Raw genomic sequence first — 27,051 nt, 5'->3', positions numbered from 1 at the left:
AAAGAAATAAATGTCTGGGTGGGGGGCGGGGATTCCATACCATTGCCCAAGTCCCTTCTCTCCTTGGCTTCTCCCTCTCTTCCCAAGTTTCTATTTCCCTCTTCTTAGAGAGACTCTAGCAAAATAGAAAACCACCCGTGACCCGAGTCTCCTGAGGGCGTCAGGGTAAAAATATAGGTGGAGGAAATCAGTGGTCCCTTCCCTCAGGAAAGAGGACTCAGAATAAACCTGCTGCTGCTTTGTAAACATCTCCTGATAAAAATGGCTACAGGTGTTACCCGGGGAGAGCAGATGGGCGCTGCCTTGGCATCAGCTGGGGGGAGCACCTCATCTTGGGATGGGATGACAGGGCTTCCCGGGCGGTCCCTGGGAGCCTGCACCCCCAGCTCAGCCCCAGTTCTCCCCTCCCACCCCTACTCCTTCTCTTGGGATAAATAAAGATGAGTGTATGTGTGCGCCCAGATGGAGAGCAGCAGGCACTGGCTTTAGGGGGAGCTGGCCCCACTGCTCCAGCCTCTCAGTGCAGCCCCAAGATGGAGGAGGGGGCTTCCCTCCCACAGGGAATGGAGATTGAGGAAGGTGGGTTTCTGTCCATGCTCTGCTCACAGAGGAGCCCTCCTGCTGCGGGCTGGAAGGCTTAGAGACCTGGGGAATCATTGGACAAGTGGCTTTTTTCCCGTTATACCCCTCACCCCAATTTGTTGGGGGGTGTGTGTACATGTATGCGTATGCCTGCTTGTTGCTTGGATTTCTCTATTTGTCATTTTGGGCAGGGGGTGGCTGGGCGGGCTGGCCGGCAGATAGCTGGGAGGGGTTCAGCTGTTGGAGGTTTCAAATAGAGCTTGTTTCAGGCAGGGCACAGCTGCTGCGAGACTGTCACATTCCTTGTTGAAATCCAGCCGCAAAAACCTAGGAGGTGCTGATCGGATTTCCCCCATTCCCAGCATCTCGCTGTAACCGGGGATGGGCAGACTTGCCTGCCCTGGAGACGAGTGGGGCAGACCTGTCAAGACAACCTGAATAGCCAAAACCAAGGCTTCCAGGCAGAGGGTCCTCCAGGGACCCGGCTGCTCTAAGGGGATTGCCCCAGTCGAGGGCAGCACCTGGAAGCTGCCTTAGTCTAAATAGCTCAAGGATGAGCCCCTCCGTGAGCAGAAGCGAGTGGGGTTTCCCCTGGAATCGCAGCTCACTTAGTCATTCCCTGTAATGAGCCTCTGAGTCTGCGGGTCCTTCTGCTCGCTGCCTTCTCAGAACCGCCTCTCCTGCTGGGCACTCCGGGAGATGGGGCGGGCAGCCTTGGCAGGGCTGGCAGCTGCCCTGGTCACAGGCTTAGCTCTCTCCAGTCACCCTCTGCGGGGACCAGGGGCCCTTGCTGGGGGAAACTGATGAAGGCCCAAGTGCTGGGGGGTGGTGAGGGGCAAGACCAGCACCTCTTCTTTCAGGGACACCGTGGTTGGGGCTCTGGAGGAAACGGCTCTTCCCAGAGACTGGCTGTGCACAGATCCCAATGTGGGATCCATGCACGTTTGTCTTAATGTGAGGAGAGGCTCACCACTGGGCAGGTGCCACTCCTGATGGAGGACTCAGGGAAAGGGGCTTTCCCAGAGCTGGGGCAGGCAGACTTTCGGTGATTGAAGGGTGAGGCCACCTGAGGTGCTTGGCTTCCCCCATTTCTAAACTGACTACCCCTCTGGCTGATGGCAGCACAGAGGGGGTGGCACCTGAGAATGTCCTGCTTGTCTCAGCTGGTGGGGTGGCCACTTCCAGTGCACGTTGGGGCCGGTATCATGATAAGCAGGGCTCACTTTAATTTGCCTACCTACTCACCCATCCTTCCACCTGTCCATCCATGTTTGGAGTCATTTATGACACACGTGTTTTCTGGGTGCCTCCTATGTGCCAGGTCCTGTGGACACGGCCGGGCCAAGGCAGATATTCCTTTCTCTCCTGGAGGCAAATAGGATCGTTTCAAAGAATTGGACCAAAGTTGGAATCCCAGCTTTGCCGTTTCCATTTGTGCGATCTGGGACAAGTCATGCAGGTTTTTTTCTTTTCTCTCCCTACCCCCAGTTTTTTTCTTTTCTTTACACACCAGAGATTGATACCGAAGGTCATGTAGCTTTTCGAGCATGGTTCCCCTGCTGTCAAGTGGGGAGAATTAAATTAGATAAGTGCCTGCTCAACAAATGGTATCTATAGTGATTGTTATTGATGATGATGATAAGAGGAAAAGAGATGTCTTTTTTCCTCTGTTATCTAACTCTGGCTCTAGAATTAGTTGGGGCCTTAACAGATGGGGAACTAAGACTTGTCAATGGAGTGAGAAGTATCTTGAAGGGAAGAAGTTCTGAGAAGGGGTTGGGTCTGACTGGAGACCACCTTTAAACATGGATCTGTTGTGGGGGGAGGTGAGCGTCTGTTTCCCAGCCTTGTGGAGGAAATAGACTCTATTTGTGGCAAGGGGGTTTGGGTTAGAAGGAAGAATCACCACGTTCGCTGGACCCTGGGGAGGGATGGGTGACTCCCTGTTTTGCTGGAAAGCTTTGTGTGTCTGGTTGCTTTGCTGGCCCATCTGGAGGCAGGAGGATGGACAGGATGACCTCAGGGACCCTAGTCAGATTGGGTAATTCTGCCCTGACAGTGGCAGTTCCCACTCAAAGGCTCTTGGGAGGGGACACATGTGATTGAAGATTTTCTCCAAGTGTTGGAAGACTTACTAACCTTGTGCCTGAGCTACTGCTTTCTGAAGTTCTCTGCTTTTTTTCCCACGGGGTTGTGGCCTTCCTGTTCACCTATCTTTGGCTGATGCCTGTTACCGGGGAAGGAACTCACCACAAAGTCCTGGGTCTCTTGGAAAGGAACATGCATGTGCCCTGAGCATGTTCAAAATTAATGCAAACGGAGCCAGCATGAGGAGGTTGAGCAATGGGGACAGAACGATCCCCAGCTCCCACCCTCACGGTAGGCAGGCGCTGACACTGGGAGGAAGCTCTGCTAGGAGGCATTGCTGGAGCAGGGGGTGGGGCGAGCTCAGATGAGAGGAGAGCTGCTTTTTATTATGCCAGGGCCAGGAGACCAAATGCCGGAGATGCCCGAGATGGCCCTGATAGGCTCCTAAAAGAACTGGGCTCCCCTTGAACTGAATGAGGAGTCTGTGTTTCTTTTCTTTTCTTTTTTTTTTAAAAATAGGTGGATTTACTCTCTGAAGGCTCAGACACCATGACAAGGCCAGGTCTAGAGATCCTGGTGAGAAATCTTGGTGACACTGTCTGGGGCTTCTCTCTACCTCTCAGTGCCTGTCAAGGTTAGAGCAGTGAGCATCTGGGGAGTGGTTCCTGGTGTTCCGTATTTTCTCCTAGAGCTGGTTTGTGGCAAACCCAGTTGGTTGTCTTAAGCTGCCTGCTGTGCTTGCTTCACTGGGTCCAGACAGAGTTAGGGATGGGGGCCTGGCCTGCCCTCCCCCTCCCCCAGGCTTGGACTTTACCACCCTCACCCTGCCATTGTGTTGGTGGCTGAGCTGGCAACTCACCAGTGGCCTTTATTTCTCAGGGACCTCAGTGGTCGGGCTAGGGGTAGTCTTAGCGGACGCTGGTGCAGCAGGGTGGCTCTTCTTTCCTAGCAGTTCCTACACCTCAAACCACTTCCCCACCCCTGGCCTGAAACTGGTCTGAGTTTCACCTTCCAGGCAGAGCCTGTCCTCTGCCCCCTCATGCCTGGCTCTTGCCTGCCCCACCGACTTCCTGCCCCTGGGCTCCTCCCTGCTGCCCCTGCCTGGCCTTGTGGGAGTAACGCAGGCCACAGAAAGAGGCCTGGTGGAAAGGCACTTACCCGGTTACCCTGTCTACTTCTGTGGGTGCCTTCCTTTCTCACCTCTAGTTACTCTTCCTTTTTCAGATCACCTTGTGAGAAGCCACTCTGATGGCCGGGGCTTCTCTGCATGCCCAGGGGAGTCTGGTCCCCTGGCCATCCACTCCTCAAAGAGAATGGTGTCCCTTAGGCCAATGCGTTGTCTGTCTCTTTGCTGACCTCACAGAGGTCACTGAGTCCACCCCCAGCTTCCAGCCCAATGACTGAGCAGTATCACTGGTCCCAGTTCTGCTCTCTGCCCTCCCTGCTCACGGAGGTCTTGTCTGCAAGCAGCAGCCTGGGCTCGGCTGGGCGACTGTCTGTGTACCTTCTGCTCAGACTCAGGTGCCGCTTTGGGACAGGTTGTTGGCTATCAGGGGATGTCCTGATGTTTCCAGAGGAGATGCCTTGGGGCATTGGTGTCAGTGGTTTCAGGCATGATGGGAAAGTAGGAATAGGACAGACTCCTTTCTATGGACCCCCCCTGTGGGATGACCTGCAGGACAGGGTTGCAGAAGGCAGCAGAATGTGCATAAACGATTTGGCTACAGGCAGGAGCCTGAGGGCCAGCTGCGAAGGGCCCCAGGCACACATCTTATCTTCACGGGTCACACTGAGTGTGCTGGCCCCGAGCAGGGCAAGCTTTGGCAGTGTGAAAACAGGCTCTTCTACCCCCGCCCCCATTGGTGGTGACTTTATTTATAATCTTTGTGGACAGTCTGCAAATGAGTCAAACATTTGTAGCCCACAGGGGGGCAGCTAACTTTTTGTATGTACTTATCCTTTGAGTGTCATCACACTATTTATAACTGTCCTGGGGGAAAGACTTCATAACACATCCGGACTTCCCTTCCCCGCAGGCGGTGTTGCCCGGGCGGGCGCTTGGGCGGCTTAACGGCTGGGGCATTTCTCTCCTGTACACGCTAATTAGAAAGCTATTTTATAGCCATGTGTTTCTCTTATTGAGCTTTCAGGAAGGGAGATCTTGTGAGGCCATGGTCAAAAAATCTGCTTTTAAAAAATATAAGGTAAAGAAAATTAAGAGAAAAAGAAACTTGAGTAACCTCTGTAGTGAATCTGAGGCCCGGATGGAAATATAAAAATCAGAATAGAGATCTTTGGTTGTCTTGCGGTTATTTGTAAAGCGCATTTGGGGTAGAAAACGAGAGTGTGGGGGGGGTTGTGAGGGGCAGCTGCATATTGATGAGATGCCACTTTGCTCAGCTCAGTGACAGGCACGCCAGTGCCAGTGTGTTCATGTGTAGCTGTTTTTCTTCTCTTTCTTTCAAAACCCCAAAGGGAGAGCAAGAAAGAAAGCCACCTATTCCTCTTTAAATAATGAGGGTGGGGAATTCTAAGACTGTGCTGTTCTCTAGAGCTGTAGGGAGGAAAATTCTAGTACCTTTTCTTCTGGTGAGGAAAGTTGGGAGGAGGCTAATGGGTTTTTAGGTGCCCTGCCCCCACCCTGTCCTTCCACCCCCAGGAGCTCAGCTGGGGTCTGAGGGAAGGGAGGGGTGGGGGCGCAGGGACCGCACTGCTTTGTGTTTGTGCCCAGCGTGGTGTTGGGCCCGAGAATGCTGCTGAGTGATGAGAGGGAAAGGCAAGGACCGAGTGTTGAGCGCTGGGCTGACTTGCATCTGAGAGTCCTAGAAGTAGGTGGTGGTCGTGGCCCCTTTGTTAGGAGCTGATGCTACTGGTGGTGGCACTGAGATCAAAACCCGGGGCTGCTGGACTCTCAAGTTCATGCCCCTTCCCTTGCCTGCTGCTGTTGGATAAATTGCTTTTGTTCTTAAAAGAGACAAATCGAGTTTATGGACCTGAGACCCATGATGCAAAAGGCTAGGATGGGAGGAACTTTACCCAGAGTTGGGCAGGAAGGGCTTGATGGAGGCTGGGAGAGACTAGTGCGGGTACAAAGAGAAAACGGTGTTTGAGGGGCGGCCAGGGCAAGGTCCCTGGGGTGGCCTGGGTTCAGCGTGAGATTGTGGACAGACCCTGGACAGTCCTTGAGATGCCTCCCCTCTGAGGGTCTGGTGATACTGCCCTCGGGGCGATACTAGGGGCTCTCAGGCTGTGAGGGGCGTAGGTGTGGGGATTTCAGAGGAAATGACTGCCCATCCTGCAAAGGCCTGGGCTGGTCCGGGCTCCTGCCACAGCCCCCAGCACCCCAGCCTCCACCCCCAGGGAACCAGGCAGACCCCAGACCCGACTCACACTTCCACACACGGTCCTCCCACCCCCCTCACCCTGCCTTGCTCTTGGCTCCTTCCTGGCTGTGTGGCTACACGCTGGGGCAAGACACATGGCCCCGCATCTCACATCACAAGGTATTTTCATGCCTGCTGTCCCTCATGGTCCCCATGATGGCCCCAGGACTCATCACAACCAACTGTGTTCACAGATGAGAAAACTGAGCGGCACAGTTTTAGGACTTCCTCCAGGTAGTAACAGGGTTGAGCGATTTACTCCAGGTGCCCGTCTCAGGAGAGATGGTTCTAGAAGGAGGTCTCAGGTCTCTAGTGCACTGCTGGTTTCTCTCTTCCGAACCCCACCCCAAAGCTCTGCTGGGGATTTGACGGCTTCTGTATTCCTGGTTCTAGAATTTTCTTCATTCTTGAGTCCCATTTTTCTACTTCCCTGCCTGTACCTCACTCTGTCCTTCAGCTCCGTCAGCGGCAGTTAGTGCTGAGGAACGTGCTGTCCTTGCTTTGAAGGAGCCCTGAGGAGGTGCTTCCCCTCTTGCTTCCAGCTTATTCTGTGATCTTTGTCAAGTCCCTTCACCTCTCTGGGCCTCTGTTTCTCTAGCTTAAAAATAAAAGCTGAACTCTCTTCCTGCTCCAGGGCTTTGTATTCTGATTCCGGATCACACTCCATCACAGAGACGAGCAAGCCATAGTCCTCAAACTCATGTTTTTGGGGCTGTCAGGCGTGCGCCCAGACAACATTGATGCAGCTGCCTGCGGTTTATGGTGTTGGTGCTTGGGAGCACTGGGGAGGGAGACAGTCACTCAGGCCGGGGACGTTGAGGAGACTCCCAGAAGGATTGGACAAGCCAGGATGGGAGGGTCCTGGGCAGAATGTGCAGGGAACAGAGCTGGGTGTGCGGGACAACTTGAGGTTTCTGCCATGTGGTGTACACAGGGGCAGGTAGGGAGGCAGGAGGGGACTGGGAACGTTGCTGGGACTGCCCCATCCCAAGAGGTTCTGGGCAGGGAGTGAGATGCTCATGTCAAGGGCGAGGGCACAGTGACAGATTTAATATTTAGTTAGTATCGTAATTGCCAGGGGCTCAGGCTTCTGCACACTTAGGACCGAAGACCTGATGTTCTTCGTGTCTCAGAGGTGACCGTAACTGGCATGCGCAGCCTGGCGTGGTAGTGAAGGACTTGGGATCTGGGTCTGAATCCGGACTCAGCAGCGTACCAGTGGTGGGTCCTCGGGGAGTTTACTGAACCCAGAAGCTGTTTCCTCAGATGTTAAGAGGGAATCACAGCTCCTACCTGTCGCATAGTACCCAGCACAGAGCCGCCACACTCTGAGCCTTGGTATCTGTCAACTGTTGCTGTTATTAGAGTGGTTGTTAGGCAGTGCCACCCGGAGGACCGAGACAGAGGGACACAAGTGCATGACACCCGTCCACACGCTGAAGGTTGCTATAGAGGAGATGGTGTCCTTGCTAGGAGAGCATATAAGGAGTGTGCCTCTTTTCTCATAAAATCAAATGGCCTCACCTCGGTGACAAGCTACCCAGTCATGTTCTGGGTGGGTCTCAGTGGGTGACTCTGCATAAGTGAGAGGGAAGTGGGCTGTTCCCTGGAAGGCAGGGCTGTAGTGTTGGCCTGGGCTGGGCTTCTGGAGCCTTCTTACCTCGTGGGGCCCAGTTATTCTGCACTCAGAGTCAGCAATCTGTGGCCTGGGCATAGCTCATTGGGTGTGGACATGCAAATCGGACAGGTGGAGAGAGAACAAAAATAAACCCATGGGGCCAGGCCAGAGGCTGAGAGGCCTGGAGAAAGGTCAGGGGGACACATGATGACCAGGCAGAAAGAGGCTGAGAGAGCAGGGCTGCGGGGAGAGGGCCAACCAGGAGGCAGGCCTGGGACAGGAAGAGAAGTGCTACAGCTTGCTTGATGTGTCGTCAAGAGAACACAATTTTCCCTGCAAGACTTGAGTCAGGGTGCTTTCTATAATAGAATTCAAAAGGTTCTTTCTGTCCCTTTCACCCTGCTTGGAGCGCCAGGGCCGTGGCAGTTGGTGACATTCCCAGCCAGGTGCCAAGGGGCACCAGGAGCAGCTGGGCAGGGGAGGGACGTGCCAGGGGACCAGGGCTGGCCCTGCGTGGAAGCCATGCTTTTTTTTCACAAGGCCTGGTTGCAAGGTAACCAGAGTTGTATTCTGAGCAGAGCCTTGGTGATACTAAATGAACAACATGCAAATGATGTGTGAAATAATATGCAAATTGGCATCTGTTATTTTTGAGTCAGCTTGTTGGGCATTTTTCTCAAAGGACAGGAGTGGTGCTTAGTGTCAAGTGAACAGGGACTGGCTTACAGGACACTCCTCACGGGCTGAAGGGGTTGGTGCCTGCCCCTTGGAGCTCACAGGCACCGGGCCTGCCAGCCGGCATCCACAAGGACGGTTGTTTGGTGTTTAGCTTCAGCTCAAAGATAGAGAAGCCCATAAGGTGGGTGCCTTGCCCGAGGTCACCCGGCAAGTAGGAGGAGGAGAGAGGTGATGTCCTGACTAGCCTGAGCCACCACTCCTTGTGGACCTGTAGGTGGCTCCGAATGGAAGGGGGCCCTGTGGGTGCTAATTCTGACCCACCCCTTACTGCTGGTTTGCCTTAAGGTCTGTGACTCAAACTCTCCGAGCTTCAGTTTTCCCATTTGTAAATGGGGATCACGACATTCACTAGCCTGGTGAGACTTACACTTGATAATGGTTGGGCAAGTAGCCAGCCTGTGGCCGGTACACCCTGGGGCTGCCAGCAGATGGTAGTTCCTCCTTTCCCTTTGCGTGAGCCGGCACCTGCTGGCATCCTCACAAGGTTCCAGGAGCAGGATCCTTACAGAGCATTTTTTCCCTTTTGAGAATATTTCTGATTTTAACAAATGGGGTTTTAGCTATTTTCTTTCTTTTCCAGTTTCCAGTGGGGAAGATGTTGGCTCCCACACATGGGAATGCCTGGATCCCCTGACCTGGGTGATGTTTCTTCTCCCATGGTGAGGGCTTGGGCCAGGCATGTTGCTCTGGCTTGGGCCACTGCCTTTGGAGGAGCTCAGAGCTGGATGGCATTGGTGGATGGCCCAGGGGATGCCTCCTCAGGGGCAGCTGGTGGCCTGGTTTGGCACCATACCTACCCTGAATGGCCAGGCTCCATGGACCAGCCATGTGTGCCAGCCTGGGTGGACATGGCCCCTACACAGCCCTTCCGCCCCTGTGAGAAAGGCAGGGCAGGGACTATCCTCTTCCTTAAATGACCCCAAGGCCACTCAGCGTTGTACATGGCAAAGGTGTAGCTGGAATCGGGTGTTCTGGGTTTTAGTCCTTCCTCTCTTTTTCTTTCTCCTGTCCCCTCTTCCCTAAATGTATCCTGAACATCCACTGTGTGGCAGGCCCTGTTTTAGGTCCCAGAAGTGCAAAGGGTCTGTGTCCTCAAAGATTTGAGAGGATCGCTCCTCAACCAAATGTATTGTTTGCAACCAACCCTTCCTGGAAGAGCTCAGGCTTTTAACACAGACCTGGGTTCAATTCTTGGCTATTTGGCTGTGTGGCCTCGAGCAGCAACCTCTTCATCCAGAAGATGGGATTTTAATTCCTCACGCTGAGGATGGAGGTGGAGGAGTTGATGTGGGACAGACCTGGCACCCAGGCAGCTCTTGTCCAGGCTGGTCAATGGCGGGTTTTGCCTTCGTTGTTTCCTCCGAGAGCTCAGTGGCCTGGGATCATTCGAGGTCCTTCACAGCTGGGCCCATGGTTCCTGGCCCCTCCCGATCTGGGCTGGACCTGGTGTTAGGTTCTGCCAAGATGCTTTCCCTGCTCCAAGTAGTAAGGATGCTGAGCCGGGTGGGAGGTCATTTTGGCAGAAGCCACCAGATTGGGTCCATGCTGTGTGCCAGCGATGGAAAGATCCCTCAAGAGTGAAATGAGATTGATGCAAGCCTAGAGCAAGCCTGGGATGGAGGTTGAGTCATGAGGGTTTCCTTGTAGGCGGATGGGATCATATATAATGCTTCTGTCCACAGCGGCTTGGGAGAATACGCTATTCTCATAAAATGGGAACTTCTTTTTCCTTCCATAAAAATGACTCCAAAGCAACATCAGGTTTTATTCAGGAGTGAAGGGGGACAGTAGGGGAGGCGAAGAGAATGAATATTTATTAAGGTCCTACTATACTTTTACATATCTAATCTTATTCAGTCCTCACAGCATCCCTGTGAAGTGGGTATAATTACCCCCATTTTACAGGTGACGGCCCTGAGGCCCAGAGAGGTTAAGTGACTTGCCCAGGGTCTCACAAGTAGGAAGCGGTATAGTTATGGTTTGAACCCAGGAGAGTGTCCCTGAAGCCCATGCCCTGTGTAGCAGATGTGCCTTTGCAGGTCGCACCCTGGACTGGGGTCGTTCAAGCTCTCCTGAAGCTGTCCACCCCCACCCACCGGCCTTTCACGGTGCCCCACCCACCACCCCACCACCGCACCCAGAGCCCCAGGGGGATCAGTGCTCACGGGGGGGGGGGACAGGGAGGTGGGGGAGGAGACGCTGTGAGTTTAGACACAGAGGTTTGTTGAACCCCCAGGAGCTGTACTGGGCTCTGGGGCTGTGGAAAGTCTCCCATGGGCCATCCACAGCATGCACTTTGGTACTCTTGTCCCAGCTCTGTGTCTTCCTAGCTGTGCAACCTCATTGAGAAAACTGGCCTCTGTGAGTCTCAGTGTCCAGGTCTGTATGTACGTGGGGGTGATGATGCTTTCTCCCCCGGGGATGCGTGTCATGGAGCAAGACAAGGGCACCCTCAGGTGTTCTGATTGGCTCTGGGGATTCAGCACTGAGCAGACTCGGAGCTCACAGGCTGGTGCGCCAGGCAGGCTTTGAGATGTAATGATGGGGATGATGTGAGTTTTAAAGGAGACAAAACCACACACACGTGGCCTGGATTTGACCCACAGGCCTGAGACTGGGTCTCCCATTCCTTCTGTCTGTTCCCCGCCCTCTAATTCCTGGAGGTCCCTCTTGCCTCCATTCCTTTCATCTTCCCACCCCCTGCTTCTTCTGTGCGGAGGTAGGACAGGCTTTAGCCTGTCTAGCCTGGAAGGTGGGGACAGGCTTTAACACTGGACAGAGCTGGGCTTCCGTGCTGGCTCTGTCACTTACTGGCCATGTAGCTTTGATTCTCAGTCTCCTTGTAGGTTAATCATCACCCGATTGCTGGGGCTGCTGTGAGGCCTAAGTGAGATACTGGTGTTCGCAGAGCATGTCGCATGGTTTCTGGTTCGTGCTGAGTACTCACAGAAGGTCAGCTGAGTGTGTGGGTGAAGGGAAAAGCCCTGGACCAGGCACGGGGAGACGTGGTTTCTGGGCCTCTGTTTTGTCATCCGGAGAATGAGAGAAGTGAGCTTGCGGAGGACTATTCCTCCACTGGCCGTCCTCAGGAGGGTCGTGAGGATGGATGCACTTAGGGGGTGGACCTGAGGAAAGCTGTGATAGTCCTCCCCAGCTGCTCCTCAACGGGTGCAGGTTGGGAGGGTGGGCTTGGGGGCTTTCATCTTCCTACCCCACAAGTGAAAACCTATGAAGGCACTGTGGCTAAGTGGATTTGCTCACTATCGGGAGACAGCTGAGAGACAGGCCCTTCTGGCTGGCCTCCCTCCTGCAGGCCAGCCCTTGGCATGAGGCCTGTTTGTCTCCTGAACCCTCCTAGCAGCAGGGATTTAATTACTATAATGTAAGTAGCCATGGCTCAAGGCCTTCTGGTGGAGGGGAAACAGATTTGTCTTCTCACTGGGAGAATAAAAAAGTGGATGGAAAGGAAAGAAATGTGTCTTCCTGTAGGGTACCCGAGGCTGTTGGGATAACGAGGAGTTTTCCTGGGTGTGGGGAGAGGAGCAGGGGTCCGCAGGGGGAGACAGTGTGTCCGATTTGAGGCCCCTTGGCACTTGCTTTCACCTTCCACGGGATGACTCAGCTAAGCTGCCTCTGTTGCCCCAGTGATCCTGCTAACAGATCAACTTGCCATTCAACAGCCATCATCAAGCACCTACTATGTGCTAGGCACGTGAAACTTCCAGCAAAGTATGGAGCCCAGGCAGAAAAATAGGTAATTTTGTTCATTCAACATGTAGTTACTGAATGCCTATTATGTGCCACTATATTGTTCCAGGCACTGAGACATACAGTGATACATTGCGTAATGTGGATACATTCTGAGGAGTTGTTAGGTGATGTCATCATTGTGCAAGCGTGCTAGAGTGCACTTACACACACCCAGGTGGTGTAGCCTACCACGCACCCAGGCTGTATGGTATAGCCTGTTGCTCCCAGGCTACAAACCTGTACAGCATTTACTGTACTGAATACTGTAGGCAATTGTAACACAATGGTAACTATTTGTGTTTCTAAACATATCTAAACATAGGAAAGGTACGGTAAAAATATGGTATAAAAGATAAAAATCGTTATAATTGTTTAGGGCACTTACTACTAATGGAGCTTGCAGAACTGAAAGTTGCTCTGGGTGAGTCAGTGAATATGAAAGCCTAGGGCGTTACTGCACACCGCTGTAGATTTTATAAATAGTATGCTTAGGCTACACTAAATTTATAAATTTTTTTTCTTCAATAATAAATTAACCTTAGCTTACTATAACTTTTTACTTTATAAAGTTTTTTAGACTCTTTTGTAATAACATGACACAAGCACATTGTACAGCTGTACAACAATAATTTCTTTCTTTGTATTCTCATTCTATAAGCTTTTTGCATTTTTAAAATATTAATTTTTATTTTTACTTTTAAAACTTTTTTGTTAAAAGCTGAGACGCAAGCATACACATTAGCCTAGGCCTACACAGGGTCAGGATCATCAAGATGTACTGGGCGAAAGGAATTTTTCAGCTCCGTTGTATTCTTATGGGACCACTGTCCTCGTGGTCCGTCTTTGACCAAAATGTTCTTATGCAATCGATGCACAACTGTAGTAGAGAAAAACCATGAAAAAAAATTTTTGCTCTTGGGGAATTTACATTTTAGTAGGTAAACCTCATAGTAAATTATGTAAATTAATTATATATTTTGTTAGATGGTGATAAGTGCTATGAAGAAAATTAAAGCTAGATGGGAGTGCAGGGACTTCCGAGGGGAGAGTTATTTTATGTAAGTGCTCAGGGGAGGCCTCACTGAGAAGGTGATGTCTGACGGAGGGTGTGAAGTTGGTAAGGGAGCCAGCCCTCTGGGGCGGAGGAAATAGCAAAATGAAGGGCCTGGGTCAGGACCACGTCTGGCGTGGTCTGGACAGCAATGGTCATTAGAAACAGAATTCTAGCCCCCCTGTCATTTAAAATTTCCTAGTGGCCATATTAAAAAACGTGAAAAGAGAAATGTGAAATTAATGTTAATAGTATTAAATATTATCATTTCAATGTATAAGCAATGTGAAAAATTATTAATGAGCTATTTTACATTCTATCTTTCATACTAAGTCTTTGAAATCCAGTATGTATCTTATACTTACAGCACATCTCAATCAGACACTAAATCTTCATTGGAAATACCTGCCCTGTATTTAAAGTTCATAAAATTAACATTTCAAAGAGTACACTTACACACCCAAGTTATTGCAAACATACTGAAAAATTTTGCAATAAATGAGTGGAGTATTGGTTTTCATATTTAAATTAATTAAAGTGAAATGGATGTAAAAATCCAGTTGCACTGGCCACATTGCAAGGGCTCAGTGCCTGATGTCTAGTGTATTGGCAGCTCAGGCCTGGGGCAGCAAGGAGGCCCATGGCAAGGCTCTGTAGACCATTGTGATGAGTTTGGCTTTTTTTTTTTTTTTTTTGAGACAGGGTCTTGCTCTGTCTTGCCCGGGCTAGAGCGCAGTAGAATCATCATAGCTCACAGCAACCTCAAACTCCTAGGTTCAAGTGATCCTCCTGCCTCAGCCTCCCGAGTAGCTGGGACTAGAGGTGTGTACTGCTACACCCAGCTAATGCTTCTATTTTTTGTAGAGATGGGGTCTCACTATATTGCTCAGGTTGGTTGCAAACTCCTGGCCTCAAGCCATCCTCCTGCCTCAGCTTCCCAAAGTGCTAGGATTACAGGTGTCAGCCATTGTGCCCAGCCAGGAGTTTGGCTTTTACCCTGGGTGAGATGGGAGTAGGTAGAGGGCTTAGAGTAGAGAAGTGACAAAATCTGAATTACATTTTCATAGAATTACTCTGGCTGCAGATTTGGGAACAGACAGGGAAGTGGGGAGCCAGGGCAAGGGAGCCCCATTAAGAAGCTGTGGTGACAGCCCAGATGAGGGTGGGGATGGTTTGGGCCTGGGTGTTAGCAGTGAGATGGTAAAAAGTGGCTGAGTCTGTGGCGTCTCTGGAAGGAAGGCATTCCTGAAGGACTGGATGAAGGGTCATGCGGGGGCGGGAGGCAGTGGTGAGAGGAAGGGAGGTCAAGGATAAGGCCAAGACTCTTGGCCCAAGCTACTGGAAGCTGGAGTTTCTGTTAACTGAATGGAGAAGACGGTGAGAAAAGCAGTTTTTGGGAGAGACAGGGAGCTTGTGGTTGGACTTGGTAGGTTTGAGGAGTGTCAATTTCAACGTAACATGGGCAGCACATGCCCCAGAGGCTGTGGAGGTCAGAGGCTGGCACCTGGGGCTGAGGAAGTCTTCTGCCTGGGCCCCTGCCCCATAAGGGATGGCCAGTCTTGCATTCCAGAGGTCAGTTCATGGCACGGCTGGCCTTGTTTTTAAAAAATTTAGCAAAGTTTTCGGTGCCTCCAGCACTATCGGTGTCCACTCCCTCAAGGTCCCTGGACGTTGCTAGGGTCTTTCTGAGTCAGTACACATTTCAAGGTCAAATCTCAAGGCTGACCCCAGAGCGGTTTGATGAATAAAAAGAGTCATAATGATCAGAAGGTTCCCCAGGATGCCTGGGAAGCCTGATTTTATAGAAAGTTACTGAAATAATACAAAACTCTGAAGACATGCAGTCCTAATTTTATAGCACCTTCAACTCCACAGGGATGTGGGGGGAAGGGATTAATGAGCCTGGAGAGGTGGAACAAGCTCTTCAAGGTCTCTGGGCTGGGGAAGGCGAGGATTAGATCCTGGGGACCCCCAGTGTCATGTGTAGCACCCACGTCACTGAGCATCCAAAGCCTGCAGAAAGCCCAAGGCTCTCAGGGACCACGCAGGAAAGCCACCTGTTTCCTTTGAGACTGGGAGGAGAGTGGCCTTGAGGTCCTCTCCCAGTCCTACTAGCATCTGTTGCTGGGACCTAGGCTTGGAGGTGAGGGTCTTGGGACTGTAGACCAAGGCCACCCCACCTGGGCAGCCTAGGCCTGCTGGAAAACAGGCCTTCTGACCTGGGTTCAAAGCCAGACCCTGACCCTCGTTGGCTGTATGATGTCAGTGATTTAATCTTTGAGTCCGTTTGCTCATCTGTTTCATGGCGGTGATGGTGCCTGCCTTGCAGGTGTTTTGTGAAGTGATGTTAGTGAAGGACCTCAGTGCAGTGGCTGACACTTAGTCCATGCTGACTCTCAGACAATGCTGATTCCCTGCTTCCATGCCCAACATAAGGAATGCCTGTGGGCAGGCCGCTCTGCCCCTAGAGGGGAGGGAGGTGGGACAGAGGAAGCCCCAGAACTGGTAGGGGCTGGAGGTGCCGGAGGAGTAGCTTGAGCCCGGGAGAAAGAGGCACCCGTTAGGACGGGAGGAGGGGGAACAGGGGGAGGTGCCCTCCCTTTCATGAGACCTGGGATCCACCTGTGCCTTTAGATTGGGGCTTCTCAACTAAGTGCTCCTTAGAGAGCACTTAGCAATGTCTGGTGACATTTTTCATTGTCACAACTAGGGGAGGTATATTATTACAGGCATCTAATGTGTAGAGGCCAGGAATGCCCCCTACAACAAAGAATTCCCCGGGCCAAAGTGTGAATGGCATGAGGTTGAGAAACCCTGCTTTAGATGACTCATTCTCGCAGGCTTGTTACGAGGATACTCGAGCAACGAAGGAGACAGCTTTTCTAACGGCAGCAGCATGCCATTCCAGGTCTTCTCCTTCCCTCACCCTTTCCCAAGGGGGGGTAGTAGCTTGTGTCATTGAGGACCCTGGACCAGCACAGCAGGCTTGAGTCCAAGTCCTGACTCCTCGTGCCTCAGTGGAGTTTTCCCTTTGTTTCTAGTCCCTGTGTCTTTTCTTCCTTGGAGGTCTTGTCTGTAAGTGGGGCAGTGGTGTCTGCGTCGCGTGGGGCTGTGGTATGGACCAAGCGGGAGCCTGTATGGGAAAAATGCTGAGTCAGCTGTGACGTGCCAGCAGACAGGAGGCGGCAAGATGATTAACTTTCTAGCCCAGAACTGAATGATGACATCAGGGGGGATTGCCCAGTCTCCCCACCACCCCTTGACCCCTGTGAGGCCACACGGCTGTTCTCCCTGGCCTGCTCCATCTTGGTTCTTATCTGTGTCTCCTTGAACAGGTGGAGCTAAAGTCTCCATTTGGGGAAGACGGAATTTGCAGGAAAATGCAGGGCTATTATTTCTGTGCTGTGTGAGTGGGAGACAGAGCTGGTTGAGTGGCAGATTTGCTGGCAGGGGGAGAAACAGCTGAGTGTGCCAGCCTGGGCATCGCTAGAATCCTTTTGAGGTGAGTGGGCCAGGATTCCCCAGTGGCCACTTCGAGAAGCAAACCTGTGTTCTGAGCTCAGGACCAGCCCCAGGGAAAGACGGGCTTGCTGTCGGGGAAAGGTCTGTACCAATATATTGAAGCTCTGACGTCGTCCTACTGGGCAAACGTTCATTGACGCCTGCCGTATGGCAGGTGCTGGCCCTGGGGATGTTGGGGTCCAGAGAAGGACCATACACGGTTGAGGGGTGTTCAGGCTGCTAGAGCTCCGAGGCAAGGCAGACCGTGCTAAGTGCGATCCAGAGGTTCAGCATCGTGTTAAGGGCATGCCTGCGAATATTAATGTCTGGAGGCTTCTTAGAAGAAGTGGGGGTTGAGCTGGGTTTTGAAGGAAGGTAGGACTTAATGAGGCAAAAAGGAAAGAGTATTCTGAGTGGAAGGAACAGTAGGGGCAGAGGCCCAAAGTTGGAGATTGCCAGATGTTCACAGCAGGGGGGACAAAGGAGATAAGTTTTCCTGGATGCCCTTGGAAGAGAAGACTAGAAAGGGACTTGGAGCCCCCTGCTTATGGGGGCTTTGCACACCAGGCTGGGGAGTTTGCACTTTTGCCTAAAGGCACAGGGAGCAATGGAAGGTCTTTGAGCAGAGCAGTGGTGTGATCCAGCCATAGCATGGAGAATGGATTATAGAAGGAGGAAGCTGGGAGCAGTGTCATCGCACTAGTTCTAGAGGAGGAGAAGTGAAGGCTTGAGCCAGGCTGGGGGCAGTGGGAAGGGAAGATATGGGAGTGAGGGGCTTTGGGGAGGTGGCATGTTGAACTTTGCCTTTCTCCCCCCTGTATGTCTGGGTTGTGTATGAGGGTCTAAGTAGGTACCGCGGTTGGTCACTTCACTGCTCTGCTCAAAACCCGGCCCTTTCTTGGAGGGGGAAGCAGCCAGCAGCCAGGCATCCTGCTGGTCCCACAGAGCAGGGTGGCACAGTGCCCATGCCAGCTGGCACTAGCCGCTCTGGCTGGGGGGCTCTCCTTCTGGAGCCAATCAGTGCTGGCTCGTGGCCAGGCCCGAGGGAGATGGAATACACCCTCTTCCTGCCCGTTTTCAGAGCTATGGGAGGGATGGCAGTGGCGTGTTGGAGCCAGCCACTCTCTTGGGTTCATGTTGTAGCTTGGGTCGTGACTGGCTGTGTGGTTGGGCAAGTTGCCTGGTCTCCCTGAACCTCAGTTTCTGCATGTGCAAAGTGGGTGTAATGGTGCTTAGCCCTCGAAGTGGTTGTGAGAACATGACGTGTAATGTTCTCAGCTCAATAAATGGCCGCTACCTTTAACTGGCAAGATGTGGTGATGGACCGGATGTGATGGGTGGGGAGAGGCAGTCCTGTGCTGCTTTTAAAGGAGATAAAGACCTGGGATACCGTTAACAGTTGAGATGGTGAGTTCTATCTTGGGCGTGTCTGCTTTGAGAGGCCGGGGAAACTCCCAGGAGGACATCCAGCAGAAATCTGGGGTCTTACAATCATGTGGTTCACGTAAATCACCTTTATTATTCACCTGAGAATCAATTTCTCAAAACACCGGCCTCCCTGCAGGCAACCCCAGTGTGGCATCAGGAGAGCGTGGCCAGCCCAGCCTCCAGCTGTGCTTGTGTCCTTGGTGACTCCCCTCGGTCCTCAGGGCCTCCCTGTGCGATGGTGTTTCCCAGAGGCTGGCTGGACGTCTGCCCAGGCTCAGCCGGGTCCTGGCTGAGCTCAGGCTCCAGAGAGGAAAGAGCCCTGGATTTAGGACCAGTGACCTGATAGTCACCCTGCCTCTGCCCTCCCCCGTCAGTGTGACCTGGACAGATGTGCAGGCTCCCTGAGGGCAGTGGGGGTGGTGATGCTTCTGGGGTTGTCAGGAGGATTCCAGGACATAAGGGACGTGAAAACAGCAGAGGGTGCCTGGTGCACGGGGGCCCCGCAGATGTTTGGTGAACGCATGAGTGCAGGCAGGGCAGGGAGCAGAGAGGGGCCGGCACTGGGGGATGGGCGTGAGGGGTCAGGCAGATCCAGCTCAACTCCTGGCTCTGCCGCCTGCTGACAGGATGGCTCTCAGCCCCGGTGCCCTCATCTGTCACTGGCACGTGGGGGTGGTTGTGATGGGAGGCCGCACCTGGGGGGCTGCTTCAATGCCCACCTCACAGTGTAGTGATGGGTCGAGATGGATAAACAGCACCAGGGCCTTGCAGAGCACTTCATAAACATTTATTCCTCCTTTAGTAAGTACAGTAAGTCCCCAAAGGGCAGTCCCCAAATGCCTTGATTACCCCCAACTGTGGCAGCGCGGAGAGCAGTGGAGCTTCTGCAGGCCAGAGCTTTCTGTGCACAGTTCGAGTATTCCTTTGACTTCATCTCCTGAAATGTGACGCAGCCCCACGGAAAGGGGCTGCAGACACCTAATGGCAGTGGTGTACCAAGGGGCAGGGGAGCAGTCTGCACAGGGTGCAGACAATGGGGTACACTGGGGTACACTGTCTGTAGAGAATGCAAAAAAAATAAATAAAACCAATAAAAGTCGGTCTGCTTTTTATTACCACCATGTACCGGCACTAAACAAGGCCAGTGACAAAATGCTCCTCCTCTTGGGGGCACATGCTTCCGCCCACCCTGCTTGGTTCGCTGCTGCCCAGTGGTCCTCCAGAAAACAGCCGGTGCCTGGAAACACCGGGAAGGAAGGAAACTCATCGAGTGCCGGCAGAGGAGGCGGGAGATGGTTTGGAGAATGAGCCCGTTTACGATTGCAGTGGCAGCGTGGATTCGGGGCTCAGGCAACCAGGGAGGGAAGGTGCCTCCTGAGGAGCCGCAGGGAGTGGGCAGCTGCGGGCTGGCTGGGAGGGGCCTGGCCTAGGCCCTTTGGACGTGTCAGGAAGAGGGTGTATTCTGTCTCCCTTGGGCCTGGCAGGAAGCCAGAGCTGAAGGGTTCCAGAAGGAAAGCCCCCCAGCGAGGGCGGCTTGTGCCAGCTGGTGTTGGCTGGAATGGGCACTGTGCCACCCCCCCCCCCCCCCCGCTCTGGGACTGGCAGACTACTTGCCATCCTCTAAGGGAGGACTAGTCTCTTGGCTAGGGAAGGAAAGGAGCCAGGCCTGCCCCATGGGCTTGGGGGCTGGTGGGGCTTTGGGGAAGGCAGGATCCACGTTTCTCCTGCCTGGATAACAAGCATGTGCGTGAGGATCAAAATGCGTGCTTTTGGGGGTTTTGTTACTATTATTTAAACAGGTTTTCTTGCAGGCGTAGGAAAGGGGCCCATGTGGAAGGATTGTGGGAGCATCTCTCTCTGGAATGGAGGAGGCTCAGTGGAGGTACAAGGGATGGAGGTGTGTCCTTGGGGCTGGCTGAGGCTCGGGGTCCTAGAGCAGTGTGTGTGTGTGTGTGTGTGTGTGTGTGTGTGTGTGTGTGTGTGTTGGGGAGCGGGGCATCTGGCAGTGTTTGGCCCCTGTTCTGGCTGAACCCTGTGCAGGGCCCCATGCTAGCACAGCCAGGCCAGGGTCCGTTTCAGAAGCAGACACCTTTGGCCCCTGCTGCATCTGCAGCAAGTGTGCACCAGCCGTGGTGGGCCTCTGTGGTTCTGTGGGGCAGGGCCCCTGCAGGGAGAAGAGCAGAGACCTCTTGAGCTTGGAGGCGTGGGAGCCGCTCTTCTGGATCCACTCCCAAAGGCAGGTGCATCTGGTTCCGTTTGGAGCCCTTTTGGAGCCAGTGAGGTGGCTGTCTGGGGTTCCTGGGGCTGAGCAGCCAGACTAAGCTTAGCCCAAAAGCACTTCCCAGAAACTGGTGGCACCATCACAGTGTTGGCTGGATGCTGAGGAGTTGGCAGGATGGAGTGTAGGAACAGCGAATAGGTTTTATCTGGGTGTCAGCACGGAACAATCGGTACTAGCTGCCAGAAGGGCTGTGTTGAGAAGGATTCTGAGGTGCTACCTGAGCTCGGTGGGAAAAGCGCCCTGTCTGATTCATGAAGTCTTTCCTGGGCAAGGAGGGATGGAGGAGAGGCAAGGTTCTTGCCATCGCTGGTGCAGTAGAAAGAACACAGACAGCCTAGGTTTGATCTTGGGTGAGTGACTTTTACTTCTCTGGGCCCCAGTTTCCTCATCTCTAAGATGGGGTAAAACTGTTGCCCTTCCAACCTAATAGGCTTGCTGTGGGGACTAAGTACGACAGCAGAATGAAAGCACTTTGTGAATGATAGAAAAGCGATAACAAACACAGAGTAGGGTTTTGTTGTTACTGCATCACCCAGGAACCCGAAATGACTTCCAGATAATAATGTCTGCGGTCCTGCCCCTCTGCCTCACTGAGAACCACTGTAGGGACCGAGTGCGTGAGAGACTTGGCTGATGGGACGTGTGACTGGAACAGTGCCTGGCACCCAGGCCTTTGATACACTCTTGGCCCAAGTGTCAACTAAGTGTTTGGTCACTCCATTTCTGTCACTGACTCTCTCCCCAGCTTAACATTTAGAGAATGGTTTTGTGTTTAATGAAAAGAGGACAGAAAATCTCTCTTTAGAAACTTATCTCTTACTCTCCATTAAAGGTAGCAAAATTGCTTTATAAAGTCTAAAAGCCTGACAAGAACACGTACTAATAATGCATGAATTATGCAAATATGTGTAGTCACTTGATTTGCATAATGGAGGGGATGGAGGAGGGCTGGGGAGGGGAAAGAGTGGGGGGAAGGGTGCCTTCCCAGATCTGTGTGTAATGGGGGACACCCATGTGTTCCCGCAGAACAGGTTCCCTTCCCCAAGCCCCTGTGGGCCTAAGGATGTGTTCCTCAGCCTTTCCCTGCTTGCCGGTGTCTGTCCCTCTGCGGCCCGGCTGCAAGCCACCCCTCCCGCTTGCAGGGGCAGGCACTGAGGCAGGGGCACACCGCTCTGTGCCTGCCTCTCCTGTGGAACTGGCTTCATTAAATCTCATAGCCGCCCCTCCATGTACAGACAGCTTTCCCTGAGAAGTCCCCTGGGTCATTATTTCTCCAAACGTCTGTCTTGCTGAGGCGTTGGACTTCGTTAAGTGCGGTCTGAAATTGTAACTATTGCCAAGTGCCTTTTTCTTGGGTTCTATGGGAAGAAAGGGTGAGAAGGTGTCTGCAGGAGAGAACTCCCCACCCTCCCTGCCTGGTTTTTGTCTGGGCGTTTCTGACCGCTGCTTTGAAGGGTGCCAGCCTCTGGCTGTAAGAGCCTCCCGCATTGCCCTCCCAGCCTCCCTAGCCCTTGCTGAGGTTGGGACTGAAGCACTTGAGGCCTGAAACTAGAGGGGGCTGCCCGGAAGCCAGGGGAAGAGGGGACTCGGGCTGAAGGGGTGCTGGGAACCAGCCTTGGGGGTTGGGCAGGTACACGGAGGGCTGGGCAGTTGGCTTCTCTGAATGGGGCAGCTTCTTGTTCTGGGGAAGTGGGAACATTCTGCATGGTGGATGGATGCCAGGAGCCAGCCCTGCTTGGCGGGTGGGCAGGGGCGGGGACCATATCTAGCTCCTGGAGAGGCTGAGCAGACTGTCAAGGCTTCAAGCAGTTCAGTGTACCATGCTTATTAAGCACCGGGTTCTATAGGCTGGGGCTGGTGCCGGGCCCTAGGACCACCGAAATAGAAAACACACATAGCTTTCTTTTACTGAGCTCCTACCATAAGTGCCAGGCCCTGTGCTAAGCTGCTCAATTAATGTTTATGACAACTCCATGAAGTCACTAACCTTATTGCCCTGTTTTATAGATGAGTAAGTTGAGGCTTGGTCATATGGCTAGGAAGTGGCAAAGGAGGGCTCTAAGCGAGGTCTTCTGACTCCAAAACCCCTTCTCCAGACCATGATGCTTTGCTGCTTCTGTTGAGTCAGATCCGGACCCTTCTCTCGAGGGCCGATGCTAACAGCAGTGTGAGCAGATGGTGGGAGCAGCGCAGTGTGATATATGCAAGGGGAGAGGTTGGAACCAGGAGCAGAAGTAGCACAGAGCATGTCATTATGTTGAGGGGGGCCGGGGAAGGCCCACAGAGGAGAGGGCCTGAGCGAGCCCTGGAGGGGAAACCAGATTCTGTCTGGCACCTGGGAAGCCGCCAGTGAGGCTGCGGCCTGCGGTGGAAGGGAGGGGCTTTCAGTGAGCAGGGTAATGCCAGGTGACCACAGCCCCCTCCTGCCTCACTCTTGGGGTGCGGTCAGGTGAGGCGGAGCTGATAGACTTTGGCTCTAGTCCTGGCATAGGCAGGCGGGCAGGTGTGAGGTGCTGCCTCAGGGGTTCTTCTCCCCGCTGTGTGTTCAGCAGGTGCGCTGGCCGCCTTGGCCTGGCCACACAGTGAGAGCTGGGGCTCTGTGTGCCCGAACTGTGTGTGCACCCCGGCTGCCTGGGGAGAGGCCATACCTGTTCCCACATCTGCACCCGCTCACACCGAGATGGGGGCTGCCATAAGTACTGAGGGGGACAGGCTGGGCGGACCCTCTGAAATGATATGTTTCTACCCCACTGCTGTCCTAGGGAGGGGTCTGAAGCCTGGGGAGGGGAAGTGACTTGCCTCAAGTCACACAGCCGGCAAAGAAGTGGATTAACCCCACCCCCACCCTCTGGGGCTTCCGGTTTAGAGCACTCCGGAGGGTCTCCCCTCACCTCTCACTCCCTGGGCTCTGCCCTCACCAGGCTGTGTGTGTCCTCCTCACCATCCTCTGTGTTGCACGCTCATCCACACGTCTGTGCTCTTGCATGCGTTTCCCTCACACCTGGCCATGCTCTCCCGCTAGGCCGGGGCTTTGTTCTGGAGAGAACTGAAATGGCATTGTCAGATGAGGAAGGAGCAGGACCTGCTAATCCCATTACCGCCTGACAGGCCCTTAAAGCACACTCAGCCCACTCTCCTCAGCCCTGCACATGCCCTTCTGTCCCATGTCCTTGCTCCTGGTTGCAAGCAAAGGTGCCTGAAGATGCTCTGATTGGGGGATGGGGTAGTGGGGAGAGAAGTTCCTGGGAGATAGATCTGGAAGACTGTTTGTAGAAAGTCTGCAGTGAGGGGGGGCCGCCATGTTGGAATCACAGAGGTGTGAACTGGAATCCTAACTCTATCGCTTATAATCTGTGTGACTTTAGGCCAGTGACTTAACCTCTCTGAGTGTCAATTTCTTATTAATAAAATGACTACTAATAGCACCTTGCTCAGAGGCTCCCAAACTTTAAAAAATGCTGATTCCTGCTTCCCAGTGTCTGATCTTCTGATTTCCTTGATCTCTGAGGTGAACCTGGGGATTTTTAAAAGCTCCCTGGGTGATACTAATGTGCAGCAAAGTTTGGGAACCACGGTCATAGGGTTTGTTGGGGATTAAAGAAGATAATGCAGGCACCCTGGGTCAGTTCAATCAATGGAGGCGATTATTTTATTATTCATCTTCCTGCCTCTCACGCCATTTGATGCGGGCTCTGGTGGGGGGCGGGAGGGTTTTGTTTTTATTCCACAGTGGGTTTGTCCTGGGTGCTGACCCTGAGTGGCTCTCAGTGGCTGGTCTTTACCCAGAAAAGCCCCTCCCTCACCCCCCTCACCATCTCTGTGGCCCTAGGGCAGGCCTCTGGCTTCCTGACGGGCCCCAGGGTCCTGACTGGGCTGAGTCTCCTCCTGGTGGCTTTGGGGATGGAAGTGTTGGTCCCCACGAGGGCGTTCAGGGATCAGAGGCCAGAGATGCTGAGTGGGGTACACACACACACCAGTCTGGATTCGGTGGCTGGGGGAGGGTGTTGCTGGGGACAGAGGCGGGGCAGGGGCTGCTTCCTGAAGCAACTCTGCTCCTTGGCACGGCTGAAGCTCTGTAAACCTGAGGTGGCGGCTGTGAGGGAAGACACATTTCCTCAGATTCCTCGGCTGTCCCGACAGGAGGTTGTGCATCACTGGGCTGACAGGAAGGAAATGGCTCTGCTATTTGGAGAGAATTCTGATGGTTCTGACTGGGGCTCAAGGAAAGGGTGTTTGCTTGCAGAAGCCGTTCTGTCCAGATATGAGGACTCTCTCAGGCTATTGCTCTGTGTTTATTTTCCTTTGAATGACAAAGATTGGATTTAGCTAATGAGGAGCGGAGAGAGGAGAGCGAGAGGGCCCGTGAGATCTGGGCAGGTGGGAGGCCTTGCGGGATGCGGCCCTTTGCTTGTAATCAGCGTCTTCCTTACCCGGCTCCCTGCTTCGGGGACTGTCAGGCGACAAAGCGTGTGTGATCTCACTCATCACTCTTCCCTCCATCCACCAACCATACCTTTGCAGATGCCTTTGATTTCTGTTTCTTTTTACCACCCCAAACCCACAGTGAATCTTTTAATAGCACAAGGCCTTTGGATTTCTAACCAATCAGTCACCAAATCCTATCCAAAGTGCACTCAGAATAGACACTTTTAATAAAATATATTACCGTTAAGCCAGCATAAACCTGTGAAATTTGTACATTTCTTTTAGAGCATCTCTACAAATTCTACAATATTGAAATCACCACCCGGCGACCTTTCAGGAAATACTAGATAAATTGCAAGAGACAAATAGACAAACCAAATGGAGCAAGTACAATTTCCAGTGTTTTCCTGCTGGGTTCACAGGCTGAGTCTTAGAAATCCCTGACTCCCTGGGCCCTACCCCAGCTCTGTGACCTGCCTGCTGCCCTGCAGGCCTCTTTGCCCACCCTCCTCCCAGCAAGGAGCTAGTTGCTGGGTGCCCTCTGAGGACCATTTGCAGCTCTGAGAAACAGCTCTGGTATGTGGCTCCCGGCACCTTGTCCCGTCTGTGTTTGTCTCTGTGCTCCATCACCCAAACACTTCCCTCCGTGGCCAGTGTCCCCCGAAATGCTCTCGGGGCTGGCTGAGGACTGCTGTGGCCCGGTCTGCCCCAGGCAGGGAGTGCTTGGCCTTGCCAAGTGAGAGCTGAGCTGGGGTCTGAGCCCAGAGACCTTCCCTGGGGAGCACACTCTGCGCCCAGGCCAGCCCTTGGTCGCCGGGCGTGGGTTATCCATGTTGCGGACTGCCCCCGGTGTCTTTTCTAACCCCAGGTCAAGTCCCTGCTGTTGTCTTGCTGCGTGGGCACCTTCCCTCCCTACCAGTTGGTGGTGCTCAGGGGATGTAAACCAGGTACCATATCCTGTTTGTATTTTGTTTGGGGAAAAAGAAGCTGGAAGGTACATGGGCTATAAAATCACATTACTTAGAGCCCTCACAGGGTCTTCTGGCCACTCGGTGTTCCTGTGGGTTATGGGATCTGCTCCCCTTGTGGTGCGGGTACCCAGAGCCTTGGAGCAGGGATGCGGGTGCACAACTGCGCCCTGCTTCCTGAGGGCTGCTCACTGCCATTTACTCGATGGCCGTGGGCACGTGCTTACGGGCTCATTTCATGGATAAGTGAACTCAGTAACCAGCCTGGCTGCTCTGCCATCACTGGAGGTGTTACTGGGGTCGCCTGCCTCTCAGCTGCTGTTTTCCCATGGACTTACCACGTCACACGACTTGGCTGTGGCTGGAGACCTCACCACCCTCCAGCATGGGGTGGGAGGGACAGCGGAAGCAGAGCAGAGCTTAGAGACTATCCTGAGTGGTGCTGGCCCTTTGGTAGGTTGAGAAGCTGCATGAGGAACGAGGCACTAGCAAAGCTGCCCGGGGTTCATTCACTCCTTAATTTGGTAATTAATTCCACAAACATTAATGGAGTTTTTCTCACATACCAGGCACTATGCTAGGTGCTAGGGGTGGAGGCGAAACAGAAAGATGACAAAGACCTGGTTCCCACACTCCAAGAGCTCACAGCCTGGTAAACAGATGCTTCACTTAGATTGTCTCCCAAACAGGCCTGAATGTAGCGGGGGCAGAAGCGCAGAGGAGGCGGCAGCTCTGGAGGGTGGGGCCGGTCTCAAAGGTTGACTAGCAATGTCATCCCCTGAGATAGGAAGGTCGTTCCTAGCCCAGCAAACACGTGCAAAGGTCCAGAGAAGCAAAAGCTCAGTGCATTTTGCAGGAGTGTGAATGATAATTCAGTATGGCTAGAATCTATGGTGTGAGCGTGAGATAGGGGCTGGAGAGGTAGTCCGGGGTCAGTCGGGCAGGTGCCTTGTTTAGCGGATCTGCCTTTATCCCAGAGGCTGTGGGGAGCTGCAGAAGGCATTTGAGGAGTGGGATGGCATGATTTGTGTCTTAAATAACTTGCTATGGAATCTCCTTGGTATAGCGAAGGAGCACTGGAGTGGGGGATTCTGGGGAGCTAGATTCTAGTCTGGGTCTAGCAGCTGGGCGACCTTGGCCAAGTCTAGGCCTCAGTGTCCTGTATGTCAGATGAGGGGACTCTAAGGCCTGTCGCAGCCCTGACATTCTCCACGCTCATGACCACCTTCCTCTTCGAC

General features: G+C 53.2%; 1 protein-coding gene across 1 annotated transcript in view; it reads left to right on the top strand.

Annotated features, from left to right (window-relative positions):
* KCNN3 (potassium calcium-activated channel subfamily N member 3) overlaps positions 1 to 27,051 on the top strand; it is a 149,135-nt gene that overhangs the window by 1,657 nt on the left and 120,427 nt on the right. The gene's annotated exons all lie outside the window — the stretch shown is intronic.

This window comes from Lemur catta, chromosome 3 (genome assembly GCF_020740605.2).
Source record: "Lemur catta isolate mLemCat1 chromosome 3, mLemCat1.pri, whole genome shotgun sequence".
Taxonomy (NCBI): Eukaryota; Metazoa; Chordata; class Mammalia; order Primates; family Lemuridae; genus Lemur; species Lemur catta.
This window is presented reverse-complemented; position numbering and strand designations above follow the sequence as displayed.